An 18793-nucleotide genomic window follows, 5' to 3' on the forward strand; every position below is an offset into this window, starting at 1 on the left:
TATATTAGTAATATTTTCATGAAAAACTAAGCAAACCAAACAGAGGATCAATATTAACTGTATGAGAAACAAAGACATGTAAAAAAGATGTGCAATTATGGTAAAAAATATGGCCTAGTTATGAATAAAAATTATGCACTCATAAAAGTTAAATGCTCAGCATTGGTATAAGCACATACATTGGTATAAAAACAGTGTGAGGGATGGAGAAGGGAATATGTATGCATGAGAAGGTGTTCAATAGAGCTTCATTCTCAAAATCTACAAACAAATCTAAGTAAAAACATATTATTTAAATACAGAGATAAATATCAGAAGAAACACTTAAAAGTGCTGAACTTTGTGACATCTGAGGAGTAGGATGTGGGTTTGTTGAGTAGGGAAGAGACCACTGGATTTTCTTAGGTGCTTTATAAAACTGTAGTTGTAGGGAGAGACATGCATCCCTTATTGCCAAGTATATGCCATCCCTGCTTTAGAGTTATATGATTTAGGATAAACACCAAAAAGAATTAATATTACAAGTAAAGTGGGGAAAAATACTTGGAAGAAAATTATTTTACTTCAGGAGATTTTATTTAAAACCGAATGAGTTAAAGTCAATACACAACTCATAAAAGCAAGGAGTGAGAAGTACTTACTTCCTTTAACAGATTACTACACTTTATTACTGGGATTACTAAACAGAGCTCAAAACCATATACAGGTTACATATACATATACCTAGAAAAATTGCAAGTAGAAACATTCACAGATGAATTATGAGGCATCAGGAGAAATGCGGCAAAGTTCAAGGAACTAGTGAAAGAGCTATGCGTAGGAAAGTCAATGTAACAAGAAGGAGAGCAAAGATAGTCATAATGAAGTGTTCTTAGTAGATATGGTAAAATATTTTAAAAACTTGAAGTGAAAGTGATTTAAGGAGAGAAAGAGGAGCAAAGTAGAGCTAGAATGTCATTCCTAAAAAGCAGCAGTCACTCAGGAGAGGATTTGGTCTATTGTGAGTCTAAGTGTGACTTGTGTGTGTCAGGTTTAAAATATTTTCTTCTCTTGACGTTATATCTCAATGCAAATATCACTAATGTTCTGTTAAAAAAAAAAAAAAAACAAACTGTGATTATCAGCCAGACTGATTTCTTTTCCAATTTATCACTACAGTAGTCCTGCCTTATCCTCTAGAGATACATTCTAAGACCCCTAGTGTATGCCTGAAATGGTGGATAGTGCTGAGCCCTATATATACTATGTTTTTGCTTATACAAGCATACTTATAATAAAATGTATACATTAGGCACAGTACAAGATTGACAAAAGTAATAATAAAATAGAATTATAACAATATGCCAGCATCACTGCTTTTGTGTTTTGGAGCCACTGTTAAGTAAAATAAGAGTTATTGAAAACAGGTACTGCAATACTTCAACAGTTGAACTGATAACTGAGATGGCTACCAAATGACTGACTGGCTGGTAGCTTATACAAAGTGAATATGCTGAACGAAGGGATGATTCACATCCCGGGAGGAACAGAGCGGGATGATGTGACTATTTCACCATATTACTGAGAACGTGACTCTGTTCCTCAATTCCAAGAACTCACACCTATGTGCTTGGCCTGTGACTTTAGTTCCACCTACACTTTATTTCAATTCTCTTATCTCAATTCAGGCCTAGAAAACAAAGTGCATGAAGAGCCTGTGCTTTCAAAGATACTAGCTCATTCTTGACATCAATGTTTCAACTTGTATTAGTCCATTTTCACACTGCTATAAAGAACTCCTTGAGACTGGGTAATTTATAAAAGAAAGTGGTTTAATTGACTCACAGTTCAGCATGGCTGTGGAAACCTCAGGAAACTTACATTCATGGCAGAAGGTAAAGAGGAAACCAGGCACCTTCTTCACAAAAACGGCAGGAAGGAGAAGTGCTGAGTAAAGGAGGGAAGAACCCCTTATAAAAGCATCAGATCTCGTGAGAACTCTCTCACTACCACAAGAACAGCATGGAGAAAACCACCCCCATCATTCAATTACTTCCACCTGGTCTCTCCTTTGGCAGGTGGGGATAATGGGGATTGTAATTCAAGATGAGATTTGGATGGAGACACAAAGCCTAAGGATGTCAAGTTGGTTTCTCATTCCATGGCACAGACTTTGGCCAAGGTTCTGACCCCTCTAACCCAATCTTTTCATCCATGGGTTCTGAGATAATAACCAAGCCCTTCTTGTCTAAGTTCTGGTCCTTATTAGCCAATATTTCTTTGTCTGCCTCTGTCGCCCATTGGTAATAATATATGTTTATAGAATACAGTACATTATTCACAACTACTGTAAGAACATAATCACAGTGATTATGTCAAAAGATAACAATTCTTAGGAAAAAAATAGATGTGAAACATTAATTTTTACAATCAATAAAAATATCAAGGTTAGAGTGAATAAGAAATAAAGAAAACATGATGTGAATGAAAAAGACGGCTATTATATTTTATGTAAATATGTGTGAAGAATGATTTATAAACTAAACTTGCAAAATAAAACTAGTGTGCTTATCAATGAACATTCTTATTAGGATGCTCAATAAATGTTTGTTGATGATGATTTAAAACAGAAAATTTTAGGAGATTGCTTAGAACCAGACAATTCCATTAAGCAACTTTAATCCTTTGTCTTTTATACGTTAATTCTGTTTACTTGCTACCAACTTGATGTGGAATATCTTTGTGTAGAGAGTTTTTTATTGCTTTATGGAACAGTAAGCCCAAACAATTGAAAGGCAGCAATTGAAATTATTGTGGAGAATATTCAATCTTGTAGCAGGGATTGTCAATGCTGCTCAAAAAAGAGATGATGTTTCAGGGTAAAACCTTACCAAAGGTCAAAATATGGGGGAATAGAGGACAGACACAAAATCACGTCATAAGAGGTTGTTGCTCAAGGGTGAGAGGTTTGGTGAATCAATGTATAAAAAATATTGAAAATCTATAGTTTCAAATGGCAGAGTATAAGGAAAGGATTTAAAATTAGTAACAGAGGATGAAGAATGAGCTGTGAGCAATAAGGTAGTAATCAATTAAGACTCTTTAGAATAGCCACACTGATTATTTTAAAACCAGGGTTAACACTACAGTGAGGAAAATGCCAGAAAAAGTAAAATATACCATCAAGACAACAAATTAACTTTGATATAACTAGGGAGAAAACCATGCTACATTTACAATTACTCCTTAATTCTGGCTTTGAAATGAAATGTTCAAAAGAAAGAATAGCAGATAACTGATCAAAATATAGATGAGTTGAGACTGCTAATGTAGAAGCAGAATGAAACGAGTATTTTAAAGAATAGTTTTATGTTTTTATATACTGCATTAAATAATATAATAAAATATGTAAGCAGATACAATGAGTTAAATTATGTAAAGTGCTCTAGAAACGAAAGTACACAATGCAAATGCAAAGCACTCTATTATCACTTCGAAGTCCTTATATTTCAAGACTCAGGTGTACACATAAAAAACCAATGCTTGCTTTTAGTAGCTTTATCTTTCTCTTTTTTTTGTAGAGGGGGATGGTATTTAAAAGAATTAAAATGAGGGGTATAATTACAGTCCATATCTGAGTATATATTCTTGAGAAACAGTCCAAATTGGCTAAACAGAAGCAAGAACAACTTAGAAGAGAGTAAAAACCTAAAAAAGAAAAAAAAATCAGTGAACGAAAGTATGTTAGAAAGATTTGCAATATTTGATACCCACTATAGAGTTAAAATCTAAATGTATTGATTATTATAGATTATAGAATTTCCTAGAAATCTGTGGAAATAAATTTTTCAATAATTTATAATCATATACACTACTACCATTATACAGTACCTAGATTATATACCTGGATCTCAGGTTGGACTAGAGAAAACTGTATATCATATAACAATAGGAACACACATTACTGTTCAATTATGATTGAAATTTTATATCCAAAGACCATCTTAAGTTTAGTTATTAATTCCTGTAGATTCTTTGAGATTTTCTACAGGCACAGAGTATACTTGTACGCATAACTGCAAGAGGTCTAATGTGGCTTCCTCTAAAGCCAGTGATTCCACCAGATTATGGCCCCATGCTCATGAGTTTAATCTTAGTTACCTCCCAAAGGCCCCACCATCTCCAAATACAATCACAAGGGGGTAAAGGCTTTAACATATGAATTTGAAGGGACACAATTCAGTCTGCAGCATGAGCTGAAGGAGAGAGAGAGAGAGATGATACATTCACAGATTGGTGAACCTTACAAAGTGGACAAACTAGTAAAAACTGCTTGGTCAAGAAATAAAATATTACCAAAATCCCAGAAGCTCCAATATGCCTTTTTCAGTCACAGCTAGACTGTCTATCCAAAGACAACCATTACCCCAGTATCTAACACTGTTAGTTTTGCTTGTTTTAAAAATATGTATAATGAAATTATATAATACATATTATTTTGTGTCTAGCTTTTCTTCACTCATAGTAATAGCCTGATATTCATTCATGTTGCTGGTGTAACAATATTTAATTTATTTTCATAGCTGTATAGTAGTCCATTGTGTGAAATTACACATTTATTTACCTATTTTATTTTTGGTGGTCATTCATTTTCCAACTTTTTTTAACTTTCATTTTAAGTTCAGGGTTACAAATGCAGATTTGTTAAATAGGTAAACTTGAGTCATGGGTGTTGGTTGTATAGATTATTTCATCACCCAGATATTAAGTCTAGGACCCGTTAGTCTTTTTTCTTGATACTCTCCCTCCTCCCAACCTCCACCGTTCGAAAGGCCCCAGTGTATGTTATTCCCCTCTATGTGTCCACGTGTTCTCATCATTTATTTCCCACTTATAAAAGAGAGCATGCAATATTTGGTTTACTATTGCACATAATGTAACTTATGAACATTCTTGTATATATGTTTTGGGGAACAGACATATGCAGTTCTGACAAGTGTATGCATATCAGTAGAATTACCTAGAATATGCATTTTCACATTTGTAGATACCACTGCAGTTTTTCAAAATAATGCTAAATATTTAAACCCTGTCAGCAGTGTATGAGTTCCAATTATGCTACCTCTTTGTCAATATATGGTATTGTTAGTATAATTTTCGCCATTCTAGTATGTGTGGTGGTGTATCTCATTGTGATTTTAGCTTGCATTTCCCTGAAAACTGATGAAGTTAAGTACTTTTTAATGTATTTATTGCCAGCTTTCATATTTGGTTAGCTCTTTTTCATCTTTAATGGTTTTTAGAAGCTTTTTTTTTTTTTTTTGAGACAGTTTTGCTCTTGTTGCCCAGGTTGGAGTGCAATGGCGCGATCTCCGCTCACTGCAACCTCCTGGGTTTAAGTGATTCTCCAGCCTCAGCCTCCCGAGTAGCTGGGATTACAGGCATGTGCCACCATGCCCAGCTAATTTTGTATGTTTACTAGAGATGGGGTTTCACCATGTTGATCAGGCTGGTCTCGAACTCCTGACCTCAGGTGATCCGCCTGCCTCAGCCTCCCAAAGTGTTAGGATTACAGGCATGAGCCCCCACGCCCGGCAGAAGTGCTTTATATATTCTGCGTACATGTAATTTATCAGTTATATATATTAAATATACTCCTACCCTGTGACTTATTTTTCACTCTCTATATTAAAATAGTATATTTTAATAAACATGATATCTTAATTTTATTACACATAAATTATCAATATTTTCCTTTATGATTGGGAAAAACTGTTTTCTGTTTAATAAATATTTACATATACCAGGGTCAAAACTCATCTATATGTCATTTTCTAAAAACTTTATGCTTCATCTTTTATACATTATTCTATAATCCACATGGAATTGATTTTCCTCCTGATGTGAGGAAGAGTTAACATTTATTGTTTTCCCAAAAAGATGTCTCAGTGACCCAACATCATTTATTGAATAGACAGTTGCTTTCCTATCACTTGAAGGCATCACCTTGTTATCAGTCCAGTGTCTTTATACTTGTCGGTCTATTTCTATTTCTAGACACCCTATTCTATGACAGTGGCCGTTTATCTATGCTTCCATTAAGGGTCCCCTCATTTTTTTAAACTACGGTGGCTTTACACCAATTCCTAATATCTCATAGTGTAAACCTTAAAATTTTGTTCTACTTCAAGCATGTCTAATGTGTCTTGATTCTCCTCTGGCTGTTTGCACTTCTGTATACATTTTGGAATCTTATCAGTCTCTGTAAAACAAAACTTTTGTAATTTTTATTGGGATTACATTGACTCTCTGGATCAATTTGGGGAAAACTGACATTTTCTTTCATGGGCATAATATGCCCTTCTTTATATTTAGGCTTTCTTTAATCTCTCAAAAATACTTTGTAGTTTTTTGTGTAGAGAGTTTGTATAAATTTTGTGAGATTTATTCTTATTCAATGACATTTGGTGCTCTTGCAATTAATAATAATTTTCTCGATTTTACTTTATAACTGTTCATTGTTGGTATATAGACATAAAATTAATTTTATTTACTAATTTTATATTTAAAGACCATGTTAAATTTAGATATTAATTCTAATTGATTCTTTGGAATTTTCTACATGCTTTCAACATTATCTTAAGAAGACATTTTTATTTCTTCATTTTGAATTCCTATACCATTCTTTTTCGTGATATGTTGCACTGACTACATCTCAAGTACATATTTGAATTGAAGTGATGATGGTGGATATATTTATCTCATTCTTGATTTAGATGGAAAGCTTACTGTAATTTTTTGTATGCTCCTAAAGAAAATTTCTACTTCTAGTTTACTAATAGTTTCATGGTAGCTGTCTTTCTCTGCATCTTTTGAGATAAACACATGATATTTCTCTTTTGCTCTGTTAGTCTGATGCACTACGTTGATGGGTTAACAATTGTTCAACTTTGCATTCATATAAACAAAAAAACCTAGTTGGTTTTTTTAAGAACTTTTTTTTAAAAAACTCTTTTTAAGAATTTTGTTTAAAGAGATTGGTATATACATTTTTCCCCATTCTTATAAAAGATTGTTGACTGTATAAAATAAATTGGGAATTGCTCCTTCTTTGCTTTTCTTTGGAATATTTCATATAGGATTACATTACTTTTTCTGAATGATTTGTAGAATTCATTGTTGAATGGAACATATTCCATAGCTTTAATAGGAAGAAGGTTCTCATTTAGAGATCTGACAAATTTAACAGATATAGGGCCATCGCTTTTCTTTTGTAGATCTTGTGTCAGTTTTAATATATTGTGAAGACCTTTTATTACTGGAAAATATGTGAATTTCATATAAATTTTTCATTTTTTGAGTAAGTTGTTTTCAACATATTCTTATTATTATTACAAATCTTTAGTTAGAATCTTAGTTTTAATATCTATATAGGCTTAGTGGTGTCTTCTTTATCATTCATGATAGGCTAATTTGTTCCCTTTCCCCTCCTCCTTTCTGGTCAGGCTAAACAGGTTTATCAGTTTTATTGATATTTCATAGAACCAATTTAGACTTTCCTCATCTCTGTGTTGTTTTCCTTATTAATTTTTAGTGTTATCTTTATTTCCTCCTACTAACTTCTTGAGATGAATAATTTTAGTAGCCTCTTGGTAATATAAGTAGTGTTTTTAAAATATGATCATTTTATAATTATAAAATGTGCCATATGCTTTTACCAAGTATGCTCTTTATTTGCATCTCACTAGTTTTGATATGCCATTTTTTATTGTCAATCAGCTCAAACTATTTTCTAATTTACATTTTAACTTCATTGGCCCATGGGTTATGTACAAGTTTGTTGCTTAATTTCTAAATATTTGTACATTTTATTATTGATTTTAATGTTAATTCTACTATGGATAGGGCACATTATGTATGATTTCCTATTTTGATTATTTTTGAGACTTGCTTTATTGCACAATGTATATTACATTTTGATAAACACCCCATAAGCCCTTGAAAACAATATATATTGTATATTATGTGGTTGAGTGAGTTTGACAGAAAGAAGCTCGAAGGATGGATGAATGGGTGGACAAACAGATAGCAGACATCAATTAAGTAGTTTATAATTGTGTGGTTCAAACATTCACATCCTTATTTATGGATAGACAGGTTTGTTCTGTCAGTTAATGAAAGAAGTGTTAAAATACTTATTTATAAATATCCCCTTTTCCTTCTACCAGTTTTAGCTTTATGTACATGGAGCTATGCTAGTAGGTACATAAAAATGTATAACTATTATTTCCTCTTCCAGTTTTTCTTCTTAATAATTATGAAATATCCCTTTGTATATTAACTGATGCTTTTTTATTTTAAAATAAATTCCACTAGTTTTCTTCTGGTGTTTATGTGATATGCTTTTTAAAATATTTTTTCTTTCAAAATTTCTATGTACTTATATTCATATAGTATTTAACACACATATTTACATTTGTATATCTTGTATTTATTTACTTATTTATAGTAATTTAAGTGGTATAGAAAATTTCCCTTTCTTTTATTTTGATAATCTGTGTTTTTAGAGCAAGGATTGGGATTTTTTTAAATAAAAGGCCAGATTATCTTTTATTTTGTGGGTCACATCTATTATGTGTCACAGCCACTCAACTCTGGCATTGTAGTTCAAAAGCAGCCACAGACAGAAATAAATGAGTGTGACTGTGTTTCAATAAAACTTTATCCATATTTTTAAAAAACAGATTAAAGCTATAGTTTCCCAAACCTTTCAAAAGTATTAATCTATACTAATTGCATTAGTTTTTATTTTGAGGTTTAAATCTGCCATCTTATTTGTTTTTGTTGATTCTGCTTATTATAGATTTCTTTTTCTCTTTTCTTTTTTGATTAAGCATTTTTTATCATCTAGTTTTAGCACTATACATTCTTTTTGAAATCTTTAAATTATTTTTTTAAAAATTATACATCTTCATGATGTCCTAGGATTTTAAGTAAATTAGTTCTCTGTTACTTTCTGGAGGATCTTAGAATGCTCTTTATTCACTTCCTGCTCTTGTGTTGCTTATGGCCATGGATATTACTTTTATGTGTTTTTTCTTCATAGGTCATTATTATTTTTATGTCTTCATAATTCATATTTAATCAACTATTATTTTATCCCTTATCTTTTCTCTACATTACTTTATAAAGTTCCATGCTTTCATATTGGAAAAATTTTATTTGGCTTACATAACTTCCTTTAGTTTTGGTGCAAGTAACTGGAAGGGTGAGGGAAGAAGTGGCATAGGATATTGATAAATTTTATTTTTATTTTAATTGAAAAATGAAACTCAAAAAAATGAAAATCATGGAACCTTCCATTTTCTTTTTTATCTATACCTCTAACATTCTGGTTAATGATGGCTTCAATTTTTTTTTTTTAATTTTGCTCAAATTTTATACTTTTTTGTGGTAAAGTTGATCTGCATCAAGCAAATATGGCATAACCCAAGTAATTTTTTTTTGTTTTTGTTTTTCCTTTGTATTTCCATATCATCTATTTTTGCCCATTAAATGCTGATGGAGAAAAGGAGATTGACAACAGTATATTCTCTCGTATATTCTAAAAACACTAAAATTAGTGGAAGTAACATGCATTGTAGGTTATTTTTTTGCTGATTTTGTGATAGCAGGATCCTGGCTTCCTATTGATGTTCAGGTCTTGTAGTTTTTATGTAAGCTCTCCTGATTTTCTTCCATTATACCCTTTTAAATTGATATGCTTTAAAGTTTTCTACCAGAGTCACACTCATCCAAACAAATAGGCACTTTGACTATATATAGTCTTAATGGGTTATTAGATTGCTTATTTGGCCACTTAGTCATAATTTCAAATGCCTGTAACTCCATTTTGCAAAGCAGATCAAATTGTTTCAACCATCATTTATCAGCATAAGTTCATATATTCTGCTAGGAAGTCTTTAAATTACAAAACATTAAGAAATAAGTCTTTTCTTCATCTCATGTTTTCTATAAATTATCTTGATTTTTAAAAATTTAATATAAACATTTTATAACTAAGATTCTTGTTTTCTAGCCATGCTGTTTTTATTTTACTTGATAATTGCAAAATATGTCATATAAATTTCTTTTGTGTAAAATAAAAATAGTAATTTTTTTCATAATTTTTCTTTCATTAAATACAGGTTTAGAGTCATTTATTCTCAATTTCATCTAATAAAATACAATAAAAATAGGACATTACACTAATCTTTCATATGAATATTCCAAAGTCCTTTACCATGCTTCTATAGGAAATATATAGAAGCACAGGTAAAGTGATTTAACTTTCTTAGGACTGTGTAGGCCAAGCAACATAATACAGTTTAATTTGCATATCAGTCAGCTCATTCATTAATCAATGTGCACTGTGTCCCATGTTGGTTAAGACAGTGGCTCTTAACCAGAAGAATGCACCAAATTTTCTTGGGATGGCTTTTAAACCAGTACACCCAGGGACTTAAACGCTAAGATACCTTGTAAACAAATGCACCCAGGGACCCAACCTCTAAAGTATAGCAATTTGGAAGTAGACTATTAAAAAGCTCTACAAATTATTGTGATGCACGTTCTTACTCAAGAAATACTGCTTTAGCCATTGAAGGATAAAAAGGAAACAGACTTTGACTCAATAAAATTGAAAAAAACAAATATTTTAAAAATATATAAAATAATATGTAATAAAATGTGAAATTTTCTGGTTCTGTGTGGGATAGAAATACTTCATTAGAAAGATTAGACTTAATCTGTACTTTTAAAAATAGGTTGGAGTCAGGCGTGGTGGCTCACACCTGTAATCCCAGCACTTTGGGAGGCTGAGATGGGCGGATCATTTGAGGTCTGGAGTTGGAGACCAGCCTGAATAACATGATGAAACCCCATCTCTACTAAAAAACAAACAAACAAAAAAAAAAAAAAAAAAAAATGGCCTGGCGTGGTCGCACATGCCTATAGTCCCAGCTACACCAGAGGCTGAGACAGGAGAATCGCTTGAACCCCGGAGGCGGAGGGTTGCAGTGAGCCAAGATCACACCACTGCACTCCAACTTGGGCGACAGAGTGAGACTCTGTCTCAGGAAAAATAAAAAGGAGTATGCTGGCTTTTCAGAGCTGGCAGATATATGTGGAAAGAGAAAAACTATATAATACAAGCAAAAGCACAGAGGCAAACATAATTATTGTGTGGGAATCAGCAAAGAACAAACTGGTCACCTGAAAGTACGTTCCATGACTCTAGAAATGGTTTCTGCCTTACTGACTGCTTTATATACGTTACTATTACCTGTCCAACAAATGTGAATAAATGAATAAACCAATCAATCCGTCAATAATGAGCATGGCATGTTCTTACAATAGAGTGGTGGGAAATAGGTATATACACATTTAGAACAAAATCAAATTATGGAAGATTTTAAGAGCCAGTAAAGAAGGTAAGGCAGGGACCTCTAAAATGAAGAGAATATTTGAGCTAGATTCATGAGGGGATCATAACAACGTTCATTAGAGAGGTTCTGCATTTGAAAGAAGAGAAGCCAGTTGAAAATGTGTTTCAGTAATACAGGTATGTAATAATCAAGGTTTTACATTATTTCCATAAAATTATGCATAGTGCTAAAAATAATCCCTAATAGGAGAGTTCAAATATTATATAACTTTTTGACTCTTCATGTTTAATACAGCATTTTAGCTAATTTGATGATTTGTTGTCCTCAAGTTGCCCTTGTTTTTATTTCCTTTTCTACTGTCTTCTTCATTGTCTCATCTCTCTTCCTTTACTCTTGAACTTTTATATTTTCTCTGTCAATGTAGCTTAAAAATTAAATACTAGAAAATTCTAGTTGCTGAGATTGTGATTATAATTGGTTACATTCTAGTTGCACAACTTCAATAAGCTTAATTTAGACTTTAATAATATTTTATAATTGATTTACCCTAGAATAATGTTAGAAGAATAAAAATGAAACTTAACAAGAAGTTGTTTTTGATCAGCACGAGACTTTAATATTCTTAGATATTGTCTTGGTATATAATGTTTATATTATAGTTAAAGTAGTGTCGGTAAATGCCAGAAATTTATCATCTGTTATTTGAAAGTTAAAAAAAAAAAGCCTAGACAATATTTCACAACTTTGCTCATATTTTATAGACTGTTACTTTCTTCACTCATGCCTTATTAATTTCCCATTAAAACTCTAACTCTTAGGAATATGATTTAATATACATTTGTAGAAATACAGGTATTCCACAAGTTAAGAATATGTGAAGTAATGATCAGGGAGTTATACAGCATCTGACAGTATGTAGAATTAAAACTGATTCGGAAGCCAAAACACATAATTAGAAGAATTGCTGGGATTACAAAAAATAGGAAAGAAATCTAAGCCACAGATTAGCTTCCGTCCCACAATTACCTGAAACAAGACTGATGAAATTATGAGGAGAAAATAAAATATAAATCTATTTTCATGGATAATTTGATATTCAAAGTAGTCACTTTCACTCTTTCAGGCCATTGGGAGAATGATGCAACCAATTTAATGAATTACCACCCACGTTAACAGCCTAAAGGGGTGGGGGAGGATACATTTCCTCTGTTTCATATTACCAGGAAGTTTTAGCTACAATGAAAATCTATGTAGCAGGAGAACAGAAAACATATTTTTATGGTTTAGGTAGGCTGGAAGCAACAAGAACTTTTTCTGAAGAAAGCAAGAAAAAAATATTGATGCCATATGCAGAAATTATAGCTGGATTTTAATGGGCTGAGATGGCCTTAGAAAGGAGAAAAAATGACTATTAACTGTTTCTAATGGTTCAAAACAACAGCTACCGCTATAAAAATTTGTACTCTACCAATGCTCACTAAATACGCTCCTCACCATCGCCACTCCCCATCATGCTTGTGTAGACAACATCCATGAATTAAACAATTGACCTTTTAAAAAACCCATGGTCACTTGGAAGCTGAGGTTTCTGTCTTACTATGCCAATGTTCCTAGTTTTGGATGAGATGAAGAAAAATACAGTTGTGCATATAAAAGCTACGTTCGCTTGAATGTTTGCATATTTACATTTGAGTGCCGGCATCTATCAAGGATGCAAACCAAAGAGAAGCAAGAAGAGTATTTAAATCACGCGTGGATCTTAGAGACAGAGAGAGACATCTACTGGTCCATTTACTACCAATCCCAAGCGCCTCCCCCTCCACTGTAATTAACGTAACATTTTCTCTCTTTACAGCTGACAGCCAAGAGCATAATTAGAGTCTAATAAAACACGGAAAAGTCACAAATGCAAAGTGGAATAAACAGTAAACACTGAGCGAAGTGAAGATCCCGGAGTGTGATGGCTGGGTAATGTCTTAGATAAACTGTGTGCACATTGACACTGTCACGCTCTCAGCAGCCCCAAGTGTGCTGGTAGCCTGGTGCAGACAGACAGCTCGAATTAATCCCAAGAGGAGCGCATGACAGGCGAGTGAAGCAGACAATTAGAATGAAGGAGGAAATTGGAAATGGCAAAGGTGTGAACATATGTCAAATTACAACTAAATGATAAATTACAATTCTGTCATTGGAATAAGCGGTAATTAAGAAAGATTTCAGCTATCCTTCCTGAAAAAAATAAGAGAGAACCGCGTTTTTTTTCCCCCAGTTTAGATTTGTTTGCTGAATTGTTTCCATCCGTCTCACACATGGTGCTATATCTTCCTGACTTTGGAGCTGCATTATTTGTGTACATTAAGGATAATTCTTTTCTTTCCTCTTCTCCATTTTCCAGACTGGCAGAATAATAGTGTCAAAATGAACAGGAAGCTGATAGTATTTGATATAAAAACCTGCACTGAGATTTAAAAAAAAAAAATGAGAGAGAGGTTTGCTGCTGAAGCTGCTGTGGCACTCTAATTATTTTAAACAAGCCCTGCACAGTCCAGCTGACAATTAGGAAAGTCTGCTCTATGGCTTGGGGGATTCATATGAAACTTCATAATCACTGTATACACGTCCTTTTCGTTTACACAGTAATGAATGTGGGTGGGGTTTCTTGGCAGTTTTTGGCCACTTAACCACAATTTAAAACAGCTGTGTAATTATCATGAGTTTTTGAATCCAACATCGAATTCCAATTTAGAGTTTGTAACACCTGTGGTTTGTTACAACCACTAGGACCAAGGCAGGGGATGACAGAAGCAAAAGTGCAGTGCTGGCAAAAGCAGCCCTGGAGACGGCATGTTGCTATCCCGTGGGGCTGCTGCATGCCAAGACACAGACGAGGCAGGAATCTTCACAGTGGCAAATCTCACATGTAAACACAAGGTGCTGTGTGCAGGAAGGTTTTCTTTAGCAAAGTCAAGACAGGATATACTGGTCTTGAATTCTTTAAGAAAGTGGACATTTCTGACATATAACTGTTGCAAACTCTATTTTTAAAAAAAGTAAAAAAAAAAAAAAAAAAAGCCAATGGAAAGGGCTATACAGGTTCTGTACCCAAGATGATGATTTGATTATTTAGCACATTTCAAAAGCGATAGATTTATTATTTGGTTAATACTTAATCATTAATTTTATAAATGCAACAACAACAATAGTAATAAAAATTTATGTGAGGATTTAGACTGAAATAAAATTTTTTGATAGGTAAGCAAAACATCCACCACATATCATTTTAGTATTTACAAGATAAGCTAACTAAATATTCTTTGCATTATATAATTTTGCAAGTGTATGTAACATTAAACAGCTATAGTTCAACCTTTACAGAATAGTGACTAAATGCAAATATATAGTATTTTAAAAAAGATTGAAATAGTGAAAGCTTATCTTAGAGCATATGCAAATATTTACATCTTTTTTTTTTCACCCTTCCTCTGGGGCAAAAAGGAGGCAAATATCTAAAAAACTAAATAAAATTCTCTAACAGAGAGGTCAGAAGCTCCAATGATCTTCTGGGATAAATCAATTTCTAGCAGCTGTGGCCAGATAGTGTAGTTCAAGGCCTTGAAAGCTTAATTGGGGAAGCATGTTAAAAGTTAAAGGGCCAGAGTCATGTTAATTACATGAGGTTTTTGTTGTAGAAAATCTGCCCAGCACAATGTCACCCTCCCCCTTCTGTAGATAAGGGTATGCTTCACCACATTTCTGTAATTTGACAAGGTTTATTTTTTTTTTTTTTTTTTTTATTTATTTTTTTTTTTTTTGAGACGGAGTCTCGCTGTGTCACCCAGGCTGGAGTGCAGTGGCCGGATCTCAGCTCACTGCAAGCTCCGCCTTCCGGGTTCACGCCATTCTCCGGCCTCAGCCTCCCGAGTAGCTGGGACTACAGGCGCCTGCCACCTCGCCCGGCTAAGTTTTTTTTTGTATTTTTTAGTAGAGACGGGGTTTCACTGTGTTAGCCAGGATGGTCTCGATCTCCTGACCTCGTGATCCGCCCGTCTCGGCCTCCCAAAGTGCTGGGATTACAGGCTTGAGCCACCGCGCCCGGCCAAGGTTTATTTTAAAAGCAATATATTTAGAGTCATCTGTATGCTTCACAAGTAACAGAGCCTAATGTGTTCATTCATTGCATTCTTAGTACAATTTGGGTTAAGAAGCCACTGACAATGCATGCCAGAACTTTAGAAAGATCCAAATATGGAATAAATTGCAATCTGAGTTTCAAATCTTTCTTCTTTGGGGAAGTAAGGAGTGAGAAGAAAAAAGGCGGAATGATAATTGTTGTTCCAATACTGTTTACACGCAGAAATAGAAGTTCTCTTATGGAAACTTGGATATAGGAGAGTAGCCTTAAAAAATCTTGGAATTTTACTTCAAATGGAGAAAAATATTCGTAAAATGTAATCTGACAGAATAATTATTATATATTTGTTAACTATAACAAAGTAAATAGTAGTCTATATAATAAAAGTTACATGTGGAATAGTGTCAATCTTCAGATTTTACACGTTGTATATATAGAGAAAGGCAAATCCAGAAGGAGCATTAGAAATCATTTTTCCAATCATATAATGTTCCTCATTCAATTTATTATCATAATACAATCAGTATGTTCTATTAAAATTAAAGAGGTTAAATAACCTTCTTCAAAGTTAATGGCAAAGTATTAACTCCCTTCACAAAATAATACTGGTGGGTGTAAAGTTGATTTCTGTAAGTTACGTGTTTTAATAGCAAGTTAAATCCTGTATTTGCCACATGTGTTAACTTTCCAAAGAGCAGCCTCTGTTTTAAACACCACAGGGGTGTAAAAATAATTTTGTTAAAAAGAAACGTTGTTATACTACATGTTCTCTTAATAAAGACTTTGGATATAAATGTAATATCAGGGACCACCTTTTCTTTTAAAGATTCTTGACCTTTAATATATGTGAGATTTGAATGGACTCCCCAGAAGTCTTCATTCTGGACAAACATTCTAGGTAGCTTTCATGCAGATTGAGGCTCTACCCCAAGCTCCCACTGGGCTGAGACCCAAAATAGTTGTGAATACTAGAGCAGGATAACTAGGAATAGAAACCAGTCTTCTGACTTTCTGTCAAGTTTTCTGCCTGTAAAAATTATATGCTTGATTGGATTACTGATATATGCATTATAGTGGACATACTATGTTTCTGATTTATATTTTAAATTGCATTCTTAAAAATAATTAAAATTTGATAATCATGATTATTCTAAGTACATTATTTCCAATATAGATTTCAATATCAGGGCTTTTACAACTAGAGACACATATGAAGAGTGATAAGCAAAGCACTAACTGATTTTAATATATATGGAATACCAAAGAATAGGAAAATATGAAATTGTATAGGGAAATACTAAGAATTAGATCAAAAGTATTCATAGTCTATAATGTAGTCATTCAAATGTATAATTTTCTTTAAATATTAAACACTTTTACTGTTTAAACTCTCCCTATATAGTTGTTGGCACAGTTGCATAATTAATGGTTATATATTCAGGTAATGACATTTCAGATATATAAATTCACTCAATATATTCTGAATGCTATGTTGAAATATTATTGAGTAGACAACAGCCAATGACCTAAACTTGATGAAATATTCCACAAGTCTAATCTCAGCAGAAATGAATGGAACCTTATTGAAAAATTTAAGAATGCTTTGTAAAGCATTGATGTATATCCACTTTCAGTCGTAACAAAATAACTGGTACTGAACTTGCCCTCTCACCAAAAAAAAAAAAAAAAAAAAGGAAAAAAACTTTAAAAACTAGAAAAATATATAAACAATAGGTAATGTAAGACTGTGAACTTTGAGGTAATTACTGCAATCTCACGAGCTTCTGACTGGGAATATTTATTGTTCTGGTGCACAGGGAGGTGAAGCCCAAACTGAGTAACAATTTTGTTGCACTGGGGATGCAGGGATGAGAATTCAAATCAGCAAAAATGTCTAGAATGTTTGAGCAGAATACTGGATAAGAAGGAGCACCATAGAGTTGGAAAACAGAAGTCTGCATAGGGATGCAAAACATGGGCCTTGGCTAAGGGCTGGCCTGGATATACAGAGGTGAAACTCCACAATGCCTATAGGTAATCATTTGATGTTTGGCTGACTGCTGAATGGAACATCGGAAGTTACAGTCAGCCTAAGAGTCTTTGCTGAACAACTTGGCTATTTAGTAGAGATATGGAAAGCCCATACTTTGGGTGTTAAGAAAAACATCTAGAGCAATACTCAAAACTGATATAGAGCCATCAAAATACGAATTAAACAAAAAAAAAATGTACAGGACAAAAAGTATTTTCCAGTTTATCTAACTGCCTGCCATAATAAAACCTAACACCACTTACCAAAAAATAAAAATAAAAAATAAAAAAGGCATACTCTAGAGAAAAGTTGAGTAAACTATACCACATAGGCAAACCACCAGTTTTTGTAAATAAAGTTTTATTAGAACATAGCCATATCTGTTTCTTTAATTATTTTTTGTTGCTTATTTCCCATTATAACAGCAGAGTTAGGTAGTTATTGCAGAGAGCATCTAACATACAACCTTAATCTATGTTTTTAAACATAGAGCTAGACTCACTACAATGCATTACCACAATGTCTAACGTACAATAAAAACGTTACTAGACAGGAAAATGAAAGAGAATGTGTCTAAAACTAACAACAACAAAAAAAGTATTCTGTAGAAATGAAGCCTGAAATGACCCAAAGGTTGAATTAGTTTTCGGGAACTTATAAACGATGTTTATACATATATACAAAAGCTTGAAGAAAAAGCCCATTATAATGAATCTCAGCAGATAAATGGAAACTATTTTTAAAAGAGCTCATTGACAATTATCAAACTAAAAAGCATAATATTTGAAGTGACATATCAACTGGGTGACTTAACAGAAAATGAAAGCCTGAAGAATTACTGAGCTTAAAAACACATGAATAGAAATTCATCAATATGGAAAAAAGGCAGAAAATAGATTGAAAAATATTTAAGAGAACTTGAAAGAACAGTGGGACAAGATCAAGCAATCTAACATACTTGTAATTCAAGTAGCAGAGGGAGAGGATAAAGTAGAACAGGAAATATATTTAAAACATATAAAATATAATGGTTGAAAAATTTCCAAATTTGTGAAAAAAGAAAGAAAACCTCAACTGGCAGATCAAAGAACTTCTATAAAACCTAAACAAGATAAATGCCTAGACAAGCACACTTAAGAAAATTATAGTAAAACAAATAGAAGCTGAAGGAAAATAATAAAAGTAGTCATAAAAAAAAAGACAAATTATGCAATGGATAACAAT

Source organism: Theropithecus gelada, chromosome 5 (assembly GCF_003255815.1).
Source record: "Theropithecus gelada isolate Dixy chromosome 5, Tgel_1.0, whole genome shotgun sequence".
In the NCBI taxonomy this organism is placed as follows: domain Eukaryota; kingdom Metazoa; phylum Chordata; class Mammalia; order Primates; family Cercopithecidae; genus Theropithecus; species Theropithecus gelada.